The sequence below is a fragment of the Acipenser ruthenus genome, chromosome 2, assembly GCF_902713425.1.
Source record: "Acipenser ruthenus chromosome 2, fAciRut3.2 maternal haplotype, whole genome shotgun sequence".
Classification (NCBI taxonomy): Eukaryota; Metazoa; Chordata; class Actinopteri; order Acipenseriformes; family Acipenseridae; genus Acipenser; species Acipenser ruthenus.
This window is the reverse complement of record NC_081190.1, coordinates 103,985,447-103,998,621: the sequence shown is the minus strand read 5'-3', so window position 1 is coordinate 103,998,621 and position 13,175 is coordinate 103,985,447. Positions and strand designations below refer to the sequence as shown.

Sequence of the window (13,175 nt, the reverse complement as noted above, 5' to 3'; positions counted from 1 at the left end):
ATCTGAAAAACCAGTGTTTACAAACCACTCAGTTCAGAGGCCTTTTTATGTATATTAAAATACCTTTAAATGAACATTGCTCGTGATATTCTTCAGATCAGTGCTTATTTTCCAATGTGTAGTTTTGGACCACCAAACCCATTCGTTAGTTCTGAAATGCAGGTTTAAACTTAAGTCTCAAGTGTTTGCCCTGATAAGACCTACATGATAATTATTGCTAGATAATTGCTAGATGACAGACCGTGTTTAAAATGAACCCATGTAAAAATTTTCTCAAGGTTGATCTATAGAATGTACAGAGGGTATTATATATACAACACATAAAACAGCAATAATATGTATCAACTAGAGACACAAACATCATTGTTTTTTTATAGAGAGCAACAGTGTTACTGTTGCCTGAACTTGACACATCAAATGGCCTTATATATAATAGTATTTCATTTCTTACCCATTTGACATGTTATTGTATGACTCTCTATTGCTCTTTCTTCTTAATCATTATGTGTCATGCTTACAAACTATCCCACGGAAGTATATCAGCGTTGTGCAGGCAGCAGAGCACAATACTTCATCTGTGGTTTTCAGTACAAAACACAACACCTGTTTAAGACTAAAATCAATTGAAGTGAACGTTGCAGGGAACAACTAACCATATACATACTTATTTGAGATTGAAATAAATGCCAAACACATCATTTTGTGCTCTCTGAGCTGCCTAAATCGTTTGTGTCTCTGCAAGAAATCCAAACCACAGCCTTGAATAATGTATCTGTATTCTGTTCTAACAGTTCTGGCAGGCTGTGAAATTCCAAGGGTTTCTGTCAGCAATGCTACCACATAACTGCCCCAGATTCCGCTGAATATAGGGTAAGTTAGACCATGTTAAGTCATCTTCTTTGACTTAGGTTTTAAGTGGGATAACATATATGGCCAAATCAGGCAGTAAAATAATTAACTTGCAACTAGTATGACATAATGTTGAACAAAGACAAATCTGCTATAAATGTTTTTTTTTTTTACTGATTTAATTTAATGGATGACACCACCTTATTAAAACATCAGTCAAATTAAATGGATAACGATTAAAACAAACTGCAATTGTCTTATGTGCTGACTAGCTCCAACCAATGTACATGTAGCAGAAGCATTTTGGATAGAACTTTCTTTTTAGTACTACTTAATATTTTATGATTGAGGGTTATGAAAGCAGTAACACACAACAGGGTGTTGAAATATGGTCTAATATCCACATGCTAAGGAGTGGGGTTTGGCACAAGGGCTTATAAAATGGCACCACCCACCCGTCCTTACCCCTACCAAAGTGAACTGGTTTTCAAGTGAATCAGTTAGAGTGGTTCTAAAGGTTCCATGCCATGCTGGTATGGTGACATATTTGTACAGGTTGGAACACTTAGCCACTGAGATTGCTCCCTCTTTTCTTGCCATTTTCATAAGGATGAATAAAAACTATAGGTTACTGTCAAAGATGGCTCGAGTGGTGCGTGTGGGTGGTGACGTCAGGTTCAGGAAGCAACACACAGGCAGGCAGTACTGGGTTGAGACTGAGATGCAATGGCTGTGCTCAGTGTTTTAATGAAACAAATAAAAGATTTAAACAAAAACAGCACACGGCACTTAAGGCTAAAATAAACAGACAAACAAAACGGACTAACACTTAAACAAACAGTGGACTTACAGGCAAACAAACACGGTGAGTCAAAATAAACATGTATCGTGCTGGTCCTTCCAGCACGAAATAGCAATTGTTAATTATTATTATTTTACTTTATTTTTCTCTTCTTCTCTCTCCCGTTCTCTACTCACCGAACACCCAACCCCGAGTGAGTGAAACACTGCATTTTTATAGAGCTGTACTGAGATTGGATTGCTAATCAATCATTCAATTTCGGTACATCTGCCCGTGAACTACTTTGTGCACAATAATATATTTTAAATCACTCGTTGTCAGCAGATGTGCTGACAACGTCAAGGCTGGCTCCTCCAACCTCGGCAGTCCCGGCAGTGGTGCACGGGCACCCCCCTGCGATGGCAAACGGGTATCCCCGGGCTGTGTCATGCAGGCATCCCCGGGCGGTGACGTACAGGCATCCCCGGGCAGTGAAGCCAGGATGGGAGCCCCTGGCCCAGAAGTCGGCAGCGGGAGCTCCACTTCTCCCCCTGGTGATGGAGTCAGGACCAGTCGTGGTGCTGGGGTTGGCCACTCTGGCAGTTGCTGCGGCAGTGTTGGCCCTCTTCGCGGCCAGGCTGTTTTCCACCATGCTCCCCTCAGCAGCCTATGCAGTGGCTGCTGAGGAATGCCAGCATCACATCCTGGTCATTTCTCTTGTGGTGTAAGTGGGAGCTGCAAGTAGTCCTCCCACGGCGGTGGAGGCGGAACCAGCAGGCATTCTCCCTCTGCGGGTGGAGGTGGGAGAAGCAAGCAGTCCTCCCACGATGGTGGAGGCAGAGGCAGCTCCTGCTGCTCTCCCTCTGGCGGTGGAGGCGGAGGAAGCTCCTGCTGCTCTCCCTCTGGCGGTGGAGGCGGAGGCAGCTCCTGCTGCTCTCCCTCTGGCGGTGGAGGCGGAGGAAGCTCCTGCTGCTCTCCCTCTGGCGGTGGAGGCGGAGGCAGCTCCTGCTGCTCTCCCTCTGGCGGTGGAGGTGGAGGCAGCTCCTACTGCTCTCCCTCTGGTGGTGGAGGCGGAGGCAGTTCCTGCTGCTCTCCCTCTGGCGGTGGAGGCGGAGGCAGCTCCTGCTGCTTTCCCTCTGGCGGTGGAGGCAGAGGCAGCTCCTGCTGCTCTCCCTCTGGCGGTGGAGGCGGAGGCAGCTCCTGCTGCTCTCCCTCTGGCGGTGGAGGCGGAGGCAGTTCCTGCTGCTCTCCCTCTGGCGGTGGAGGCGGAGGCAGCTCCTGCTGCTCTCCCTCTGGCGGTGGAGGCAGAGGCAGCTCCTGCTGCTCTCCCTCTGGCAGTGGAGGCGGAGGCAGCTCCTGCTGCTCTCCCTCTGGCGGTGGAGGTGGAGGCAGTCGTATCCCGTGGAGGGACACAAAGGAAACATTGGTCCTGCATCAGTGTAAACCACCACTCTTAATAATAATAATAATAATAATGATAATAATAATAATAATAATATTTAGTTACATTTCACATAGATCTACTGTTCCATTCTAATGGCTTTTTGGAGACATAGACTAAAATAGTAAACCCATATAAAACATGTATAAATATCCACCTAGTAAAAACGACATACCTGATATGTCAGGTATGAAGTCAGTCATACTGAAGTCAGAGCTGAAGTCAGTCAACTAATACTAAGAAGAAAGTGTATATAGTATACTGTAGCTGTGAACATTGTTCAAACTGTCTGGTAGCAGCTGCACAAGATGTGTCAATAATAACTAGATACAGATAGAGCACAGATCATACTAGCCTGATGTAGGGCCCCGGAAAATTCACAATATCACAAATTTTACAGAAATCGTGTATTTGACTGCCGACCAAGAAAAATATGCATTTTATTTTCCTTACAGTATTTTACATTACTGTTCACCTCCCCTGTTCATTTCATACTTTTATCAAGCAGAAGCAGCACACGGTCCAGCGTCAATACCGTGCATTTGGTTACAGGGTCATAATTGGTGAATTCCTCATACTGTACGATGACGTAACATGCGAGTCAGAGGCGAGAAGTTTAAAATGGTTGTTTAAATAGTGCTGATTTATTAGCTTGCAGCATATGATTAACATAAAAAATGCAGACAGCTGACAAATCAAAAAAAGCGAAATTCATTTCAACAGAAGATGGCGTTCAGAGCTAAGAAAAGGGGTCGTTGCATGCAGATGGTGGGATTCTGTTTTGCTCAACTTGTAATGTGTCTTTGGATCACCTAAGAAAAGGTACTATTGACAAGCATCTTGACAGTGCAGTACACAAAAACAAGAACATCAAACTTGAAGTTCAGGCTAAACAATTACCGTACAAGCAGGTCACAATCACAGGATTGTTTAAAAAGAGCACAGAAAGTGGACAAACACGTAATGTCAACATGTTTGAATTAGTGGAAGCCTTTGTGCAGCGAACATACCGATACAACAGCTGGTCAATGAAATAATACAACGTTTTTTAAGAAAATAATCCCGAATTGTGGAGCCGTGCCTAACAGTGACACACTCAGTATTTCCCTAAAGTGTCTTTTATACAGAAAAACACAGAAGCTTTGTTTTTGTCATTTCAGGTTTGCTGTTAACATTTCCCATGTCTATGGGAATTACACGGTCATTGCATAATGTGTGAACATATGTTTTAAAGGTTTACAATACTCAAAAATGTTGCTGAATTTGTGATTCAAGGTTGTTTTTAAAAATGCAGTGTGTGTGTGCGTGTGTACGAGAAGAGAGTTGAACAAGTACAGCATGACGGTTAATAGTTATGCAGGGATATGGGAACTCTTACAATAATATGCATATATTGGCTATCTGTGGTTTGTGTACTCGATTGTGAGGATGGAGTAACGAAATATTATTATTATTTATTTCTTAGCAGACGCCCTTATCCAGGGCGACTTACAATCGTAAGCAAATACATTTCAAGTGTTACAATACAAGTAATACAATAAGAGCAAGAAATACAATAACTTTTGTTCAAGCAAAGTACAAGTGTGACAAACCACAATTCAATAATACAGCAGATAATAGTGATAGTTACATCAGGATATGATTAAATAGTGATAGTTACATCAGGATATGATTAAATACAAAGTACTACAGGTTAAACACTTGGCAGATTACAGTATTCTGAAGTACAGGATTAAATGCAGTAAAATAGGGGGCAGATAAGAGCAAAATAAAGCACATTTACATGAAGGGTGATAGTGTCCCAGGATACAAATAGAGTTCTACAGGTGCTGTTTGAAGAGGTGAGTCTTAAGGAGGCGCCGGAATGTGGTCAGGGACAGGGCAGTCCTGACATCTGTAGGAAGGTCATTCCACCACTGCGGAGCAAGGGTGGAGAAGGAGTGGGCTCTGGAGGCAGGGGAGCGTAGCGGAGGTAGAGCTAGTCTTCTAGTGCAGGCGGAGCGGAGAGGTCGAGTGGGGGTGTAGGGAGAGATGAGGGTCTGGAGGTAGCTGGGTGCAGTCTGGTCAAGGCATCTGTAGGCTAGTACAAGAGTCTTGAACTGGATGCGAGCGGTGATCGGGAGCCAGTGGAGCGAGCGGAGTAGTGGAGTAGCGTGGTCGAAGCGAGGCAGAGAGAACACCAGACGGGCAGCAGAGTTCTGGATGAGCTGGAGCGGATGGGTGGCGGACGCAGGGAGGCCAGCCAGGAGGGAGTTGCAGTAGTCTAGGCGGGAGAGTACCAGGGCCTGGACCAGGAGCTGGGTAGCATAGTTGGTGAGGAAGGGTCGGATTCTTCGGATGTTGCTCAGGAAGAATCGGCAAATGCGTGCCAGAGTGGAGATGTGCTGGGAATAAGAGAGGCAGGGGTGATGGAAAATAAAAACTGAGGCCTTTCCAAAAGTCTGTACTTCTGTGTATTCACTTTCCTACATTGTTACGCTGGCCGAACCTTACTGAAACCTTACTGTGTTATTCAAAAGATGCTGCTTACACAAGGCATGTAACCCAAGGTTTCTCAGTACTGCTCTATACACGGGTAGCGCAATTATATACATGCTGGCTGTTATAGTACAAAAAATGCAGTACCTACTTTACCAAACAGTTTTAGAAATGACTTTGCTGAGTGTCAGCATTGCAGTACTCGTAATGTATTCAAAACAATGTAACATTTTGCAAACCCAATTGTTCAGATGCATTTCTTACTTGCCAAATAGAATCATGATTCACTGGACATAAACATATTGAGGTTGTGTCTCTGCTAAGTGAAGTTTTGTTTCCTGTTGAATTTGGCCAAAAAAATGGCCAAAAAAATAAAAAACAGAAAATGAGTTGTCAGGATTAAAGGGAACTTGGGAGTTTCAATGCAGCAATCACATTAGTCATTTTATATTCCTTATAGAAAGGTCAATGTTTACCAGAGCATTTAAAGGACTGCGCAGGAGTTATGCAGTTTTGTTCCTTACCTCACCATCTGCCTTGCCAATTGGTGAGTTCAGAATGAAGTCAGGAGGAGCAATGACATCTACCAAAGCAACGACATCATCCTTCAACTATGTGAAAACAAGAAAACGTTGCATTAACGCATATGCAGCTCTAGAGTTACACTTACACAAGTCATGAGAAGATGCAGCATTTTTTGTTGCTACGACTGTAAAAACAATATAATTCTGTTATGGCAGTGGGGTCTGATGAACTCAAGTTGTTTTCCTCACTTTATCCGACGATAGAAAGAAAAATGAAATCTATATCAATAATACTCAATAATGTAATTTGGAAATAAATGACCACATGAGTTTACAGGAAATACCATATGAACCAACAGCATACTTATAGTAAAAAAAGAAAACAAAATCAAATGGATGAAGCCAAAAACAAATACTCCACTACCAACCATCATTTTGGATTGTTAGTATTGGCACAAGAAGGTTGGGGTATGGAATGCAGAGGGAACACGGAGAGATTATTTTTTGGAAGTGGCTGTGTTGTCGGAGGTGCTTAGCATTCAGATAAAGCTACTTAAATGATTCTCAACTACTAAGTAATCATATCATTGAACAGGGACAGATTTGCAAAAATACGTATTTTTTGTTTTTGTTACATGACACATGATGAGAGAAACTGTTCAATTAAGGAAATTAGACAGCCAGTCCTGGCCACTTTGCCATTTAGTTATTTTTTATGGACTTTACATCTCGGTGCTGGTTTGTATTGTTATTATTGATATGGCTTTCATTCACTTGTATTAGATGTAACATGTGCCACCCATTCAACAGAGAGTTTTTTTTTTCATCGTGATTAACTGACCAAGAGTAATATATTTGTATAATAACCTGAGAACAGAGACGAAGAATTTAATTTTGAATCATTTCAGCAGACTGCTTGCTGGAGTGGTAACCACTTGTAAATAAAACCAAAACACAACTGAATCACATGCTAACTAAATGTGTTTTTATTTTATGGTATTACTGGAGTAATTGTTCCAGAAATGCAATGCAAGCTTTTAATTAGTCCAAAAACAGCCTGTAACAGCAATCAGGTTTGTATAACATTCTATAAAAAACATTTAAGTAATATATTGAAAATATAAAATCAAACTACAAAAGGAAAACTAAAATATGAAGTTAATGCAAAGTTTGCATGGTAAAAACCTATTTTACTGTTGTTTTACTTCCAAGTAATTATCCAAAACTGATGCAGCTTCTCTCAAAAGAAACCTCTATGGCTGAGATACAGAAAATATATTTGAACACACTGCATCCATGACTGTAATGGGTGAAGAAATACTGAAAAGCTTTGTCAAGATGCTAGATATGAATGGTACATGTTTCTGTATGCTCAGCTACATGCAGAAGGCAAGACTCTTTTTGGAAGCCTGCAGTGTGTGTAAACCAGTAATACATTCAAGTGAATATGACTAAGTTGACCGACAGCAATGTGAATACAGACAGTGGCTTCATGGCAATTGAAATGTGACAATAAATGACCTGGTTGTGAACATATAAAATACCTTGGTATAAAACATCCATATGAGTGTTGAGAGTCCACAGGGGGTATAATCATGGAACCTCTGCAATACCGTGTGCTCTATAAAGGCAATGGCTAAAGAGCAACAGTAATAAACCTGAAGAAAATAAAAAGAAACAGAAAACAGACAACAGTTTTCTTTTCCATTTTACTTTCTTATAAGCATCTCCTTGGAATTCAAGATTAAGTGCTTTTGAAGTTATGGATTATGACATGGCTATCTTCTGTCAACCCTTACAGTATATAGAGCATGGCACACACTGCTGAGTTTGTTGAGGAAAAATACTGCTAGCTGAAATTCTGCATCTATCTAACCCTCAATTGTCTCTTCTTTATTGGAAAGCAGCTACAACTAACCTCCAACAAGGTTAAGGATAAATCAAAGGAAATACTACCACTGTATGAACATCGGGGGGATCACTCTTCTCATGTTTCATTTAAAGCCTATGTTATACTTGTTTGTATTTACAACTAGAAAATACTTTTAAAGACTGAATGGTTTAAAATAACTTTGATAAGTTCACATTCACAGGGTTTTAAAAGTTACTTCCTAAATTGAGGCTCTATAGTTGTGGGATAGCATCCTAAGAATGCACACTGTCTGCATTTTACCCCTGTGATTGTCTTAAGTAAACAGCTAAAGTCTTCATGAAAGAAATATAAAATACTTTAGAAAAACATAACGTGCAGGAAGAGAAAACAAGTAGAACAAGGTTATATTTCTAAATAATGAAATATATAAATTATATTTGAGACTTCAAAGGGAGCTGGGTAAAAGGAGATTGTCTTAGCTTTCCAAATATCAGAAAATAATCATTATCTTTGATCTGCTGCCATGATTGCATGTTTCCCAGCTCCATGTCTGTTCGATGTCAAACATGTGGTTAACAATGAGAATACTTGAATTAAAATGCAAGTTAATCAACTTTTTAGAGTCTGCTTATCTTTACATTAAAATATTAATATAAAAAAGCATGTGTAGGCTACAGTATATAAAGTTTATATTGATCTTGTATATGAATGTTTTTATTTCTGTACCAAATTTGCTTCATAAATTAAAATGTTTAAAATATCTTACATGCAAACAAATCCTGCGCTGCACATTCTACACAACTATATGATCCCTTAAGGTAACAGCAGCACTTTATTTAGCTAATTGAGTACAGCTGCAAAATGCAATGAGTAATTTCTACTACTGTCAGGAGGAAACCAGCTTCAGTTGGGAGGGGCACACCTTTGACCTACTTATGCACTGTATAATCCTGACCTTGTTTTTGTCTGAAGATATGGCAATGGCCTTGGCTTGCTAACTTTCACATGACTTACTGTATGGCACCAGGTGGGGATGCTAAGCGTACACAAGAGAGTTTCTCATGCCAAACAAACCTGTCTAAAAGAAACACTGGCCTAAAATGTGTTTGCCACCAATGAAAAACCTGCATCTGCTTAGCAACAAATTGTAATTGTTAGCAAAAAAGTGTAATTCGCACGGTGGCTGGATTTAAATGAATGCAAGGTCAATTCCAAAACGAGGTCTGGTAAAACAAACAACAACAACAAAAACAAATGAATCAGCAGGGTTGAATCTGAAAAAGCTATTCCACGTTGATCTCTCAACACTTGTATAACCATATATATGACTTTATTTTCAGCCTGTTGTGTGTATACAAGATTAGTACATTAATGTAAATGACGGTGGCATTTTCACTTATTTATAAATCACACTGCGTGCACAGTAGTGATCGCTATGAAAAAGGTTTTTCTTAAAACAAAGGGAAAATTCCTATTTTAACTATTTTGATGATGCTATGGCTGGGGACATCTTTCTTTCAATAAATCATCTACTGTTAAATGTTGATATGTACCAATGAGTGTTTGGAGTTGAAGTTTTGTCTCCCCTGCCAACACTGGAAAGGACACTGTATTATGTTATATAATTATAACGACTAACTAGAATAAAAATAAAGCATACCTGGGGGCCTCTCTAATGGAATATTCTGTAAACAAGAAAAATGGATAAGTGAAAAAAGATTGTTATTACTGAAATTGCTAGTGGATAAACGGTTAATACTGGATACAACTGTAAAGACAGTATCTCAATGTGTGTGGTCTGTATCATTAAATGGCCTAAGGTTAAAACAATATAATGGTTAATCTGTACTGGCCAGCACTGGTAGTGGAAGTAATGGAGAAAAAAAAACAATTGTGTACCAAATAATAAGGAAATCAATTCAAAACATTGTCTCTATATACCCAAGGAGCTTAAAAGCCCCATGACATTAATATGTCAGTGTGGCAATGTGCCCCGCCCCTGTGTGCATATTATGTGTTGTATGTTGCGTGCGTGTGTTAATGTTGGTGTATAGTCATTGGTACACGGGATATAAACGGGTCTATGTTTCACGTGTATTTAAAAATGTAGATTTATATTTAGGCACGAGGAGGGCACAAATCACTTCATGTGCTGGTTAAATGTAATATGTGAGCACGGGATTGCACAGAATTAATTCACGTGCTGGGATTCAAGTGAATAATTAATTAGTAATTGAATCCCAGCACAACAGTATATATAGATGCTCAGTTCTTTCACTGGTGGTTGGGTGTTCGAGAGTGGAGAACGGGAGAGAGAGAGAAGGAGAGAGAGAGAGAAGGAGAGAGAGAGAGAGAAGGAGAAAGAGAAAGAAAAACATAAAGTGTTTGTTCTCACCGTGTTTGTTTGTCTCCGTGCACCGTTTGTTAAGTGTTAGTTCGTTTTGTTTGTCTATTTATTTTGGCCTCAAGTGCCGTGTCCTGTTTTGTGTTTAAAACCTTTTATTTTCTGTTCTGTTTAATTATTAAATGCTGAGCGCGATCACACGCTCAGCATCATCAAAACCCCAAGTCTCTGTCTGTTTATTTCCTGCTTCTGGTCTGACGCCACCCACTCCGGCCGTCTTTGTGACAGTCAGCCATATCAGGTCAATGTCTGACCCACATTAATAGGCTTGGCAGAATTCGATTTTTATTTTTTAAGAATTTCGACGTATAATATCAGTGTTTATTTGTAAGCATATATTTCGATATTAATCAATTGAAATTTTCAGGATTGGGCGAAATTAGGGGGGTGGAGGGGGGGTGTGTGGGGGCAGACAGTTCATTAATGACAGACAGTATACTGTTAAAAGCGTTATAACATCACATGTCAAAATATAAAAAGGAAATATCCATAAATCAATAAATCATACCTGCTTTAAATTATTCTGTTCATCTGGTGGTATATTCATAAAAAAATAAAAATAAAAAAAAAATTAAAATTAAAAGAAAAAAAGTACAGTTTGTTAGTTACTGGAATGCATATTTATTTGCTAGATCCAGCAAAGCTCTCCAAATTTAAGTTTATGTCTTTATTGTAGTAGCCTACAAAATGTTGAGCTATCCAAGTCGGTCTTCAGAGAGGCGCATGCGATGTTTGTCTTGAACTTTTCTGAACAAACTGAATCATCTTTCCATAGACACTGAGGCACTGCGAGCGCACGAAATGACACAAAGGACATGACAGGCAGTGACTGGGTTTCACTTTTCCAGTTATAGTGCAGTTTAAACGCCCGCGACAAACATAACTGAGTATGATATGATCTTTCTCAACTTTAACCCCAACACACCGTATTGAATAATGTGCAACATAAGTTATTCACAGCTCCGCCCTGGAGCAGTCTGCTCTAGCCAGGGATGTAAATACCGTACCTCCTTCACTCATTGTATTTTATACATTAATGAACTCTTATACATTTTCAGCCATCATTTTTCTTACATCACCTTTCTATAAATTTTGATTATTAATGACAGAATTTTTTTTTTTCGTCAGTCTATGAGCGTGAGGTGAAATCGACGTTTATCAACATCTTAGCTGTTGAATCAGAGTGGTGGCTGTGGAATGACAATTACATATAGGCTTACCAATGGAAATCAGTCATTGTTTTTTTTAGATAAGTGCTCACACAGCTGACCTATCACAGTGAATAACCTCAGGAGATTAGACATATTCCCTGAAGCACTTATGCTGAATTGTTAAGTACCGGGAAGACACAGCACATGGTATCTCTTAATGATGAAACAGAAGCCACTATTCGGGATGGGAGAAACTATGAGATAACTACAGTGCCTATAGTAAGTATTCACCCCCCTTGGACGTTTTCACAGTTTGTTGTGTTACAACCTGAAATCTTGATGCATTTAAATTGTTTTTTTTTCCTTTGATTTACACTACCTACTCAACACTTTGAAGAGGCAAGATAATTTTTATTTAAACAGTTCATGAAAAATAAAAAAAACTGAAATGTCTTGGTTAGGTAAGTATTCACCCCCCCTGAGTCAATACTTGGTAGAACCACCTTTGGCAGCAATTACAGCTGTGAGTCTTTTGGGGTATGTCTCTACCAGGTTTGCACATCTGGATTGTGCAATATTCGCCCATTCTTCTTGGCAAAATTGTTCAAGCTCTGTCAAGTTGGATGGAGATCGTTGGTGGACAGCAATCTTCAAGTCTTGCCACAGATTCTCAATCAGATTCAAGTCCGGGCTTTGACTGGGCCACTCTAGGACATTCACTTTCTTGTTTTTAAGCCACTCCAGTGTCGCTTTGGCTGTGTGCTTGGGGTCATTGTCCTACTGAAAGGTGAATCTCCGTCCCAGTCTTAGGTCTTTTGCAGACTGAAGCAGGTTTTCCTGAAGGATTTGCCTGTATTTAGATCCATCCATTTTGCCCTCTACCCTGACAAGCTTCCCAGTCCCTGCTGATGAAAAGCATCCCCATAGCATGATGCTGCCACCACCATGCTTCACAGTAGAGATGGTGTTACCTGGGTGATGTGCTGTGTTGGGTTTGCACCAGACATAACGCTTTGCATTTAATCCAAATAGTTCAATTTTTGTTTCATCGGACCACAGAATCTTTTGCCACATCTTTTCAGTCTCCCACATGCCTTTTTGCAAATTCCAAGCGGGATTTTACATGGGCTTTTTTCAGAAATGGCTTCCTTCTTGCCACTCTTCCATACAGGCCAGATTTGTGGAGTACCTGAGCTATTGTTGACACATGGACAGTTTCTCCCACCTCAGCCATGGAACGCTGTAGGTCTTTTAGAGTTGTCATTGGTGTCTTGGTGGCTTCTCTGACCAACCTCCTTCTTACCCGGCTGCTCAGTTTGGGAGGACGTCCTGCTTTAAGCAGATTCTGGGTGGTGTCGTATACCTTCCACTTCTTAATGATCGACTTGACTGTGCTCCAAGGGATATTCAATGCCTTTGAAATCTTTTTATACCCCTCCCCTGATCTTTGCCTTTCCAGAACTTTATCCCGGAGCTTTGAATGCACTACCCAACTGTGGGACCTTACAGAGACAGGTGTATTTAATCTGAAATCATGTGAACCACTTTTATTGCACACAGATGGACTCCATTTAACTTATTGTGTGAATTATGAAGGCAACTGGTTGCACCTGAGCTTATTTGGGGCAGCAGTGTGGAGTAGTGGTTAGGGCTCTAGACTCTTGACCGGAGGGT

General features: G+C 40.3%; 1 pseudogene; it reads right to left on the bottom strand.

The window, feature by feature from the left end:
* Positions 1-3,699: 3,699 nt before the first annotated feature.
* The window catches only part of LOC117408706 (peroxisomal acyl-coenzyme A oxidase 3-like), a 29,739-nt pseudogene continuing 20,263 nt past the window's right edge, over positions 3,700-13,175 (bottom strand).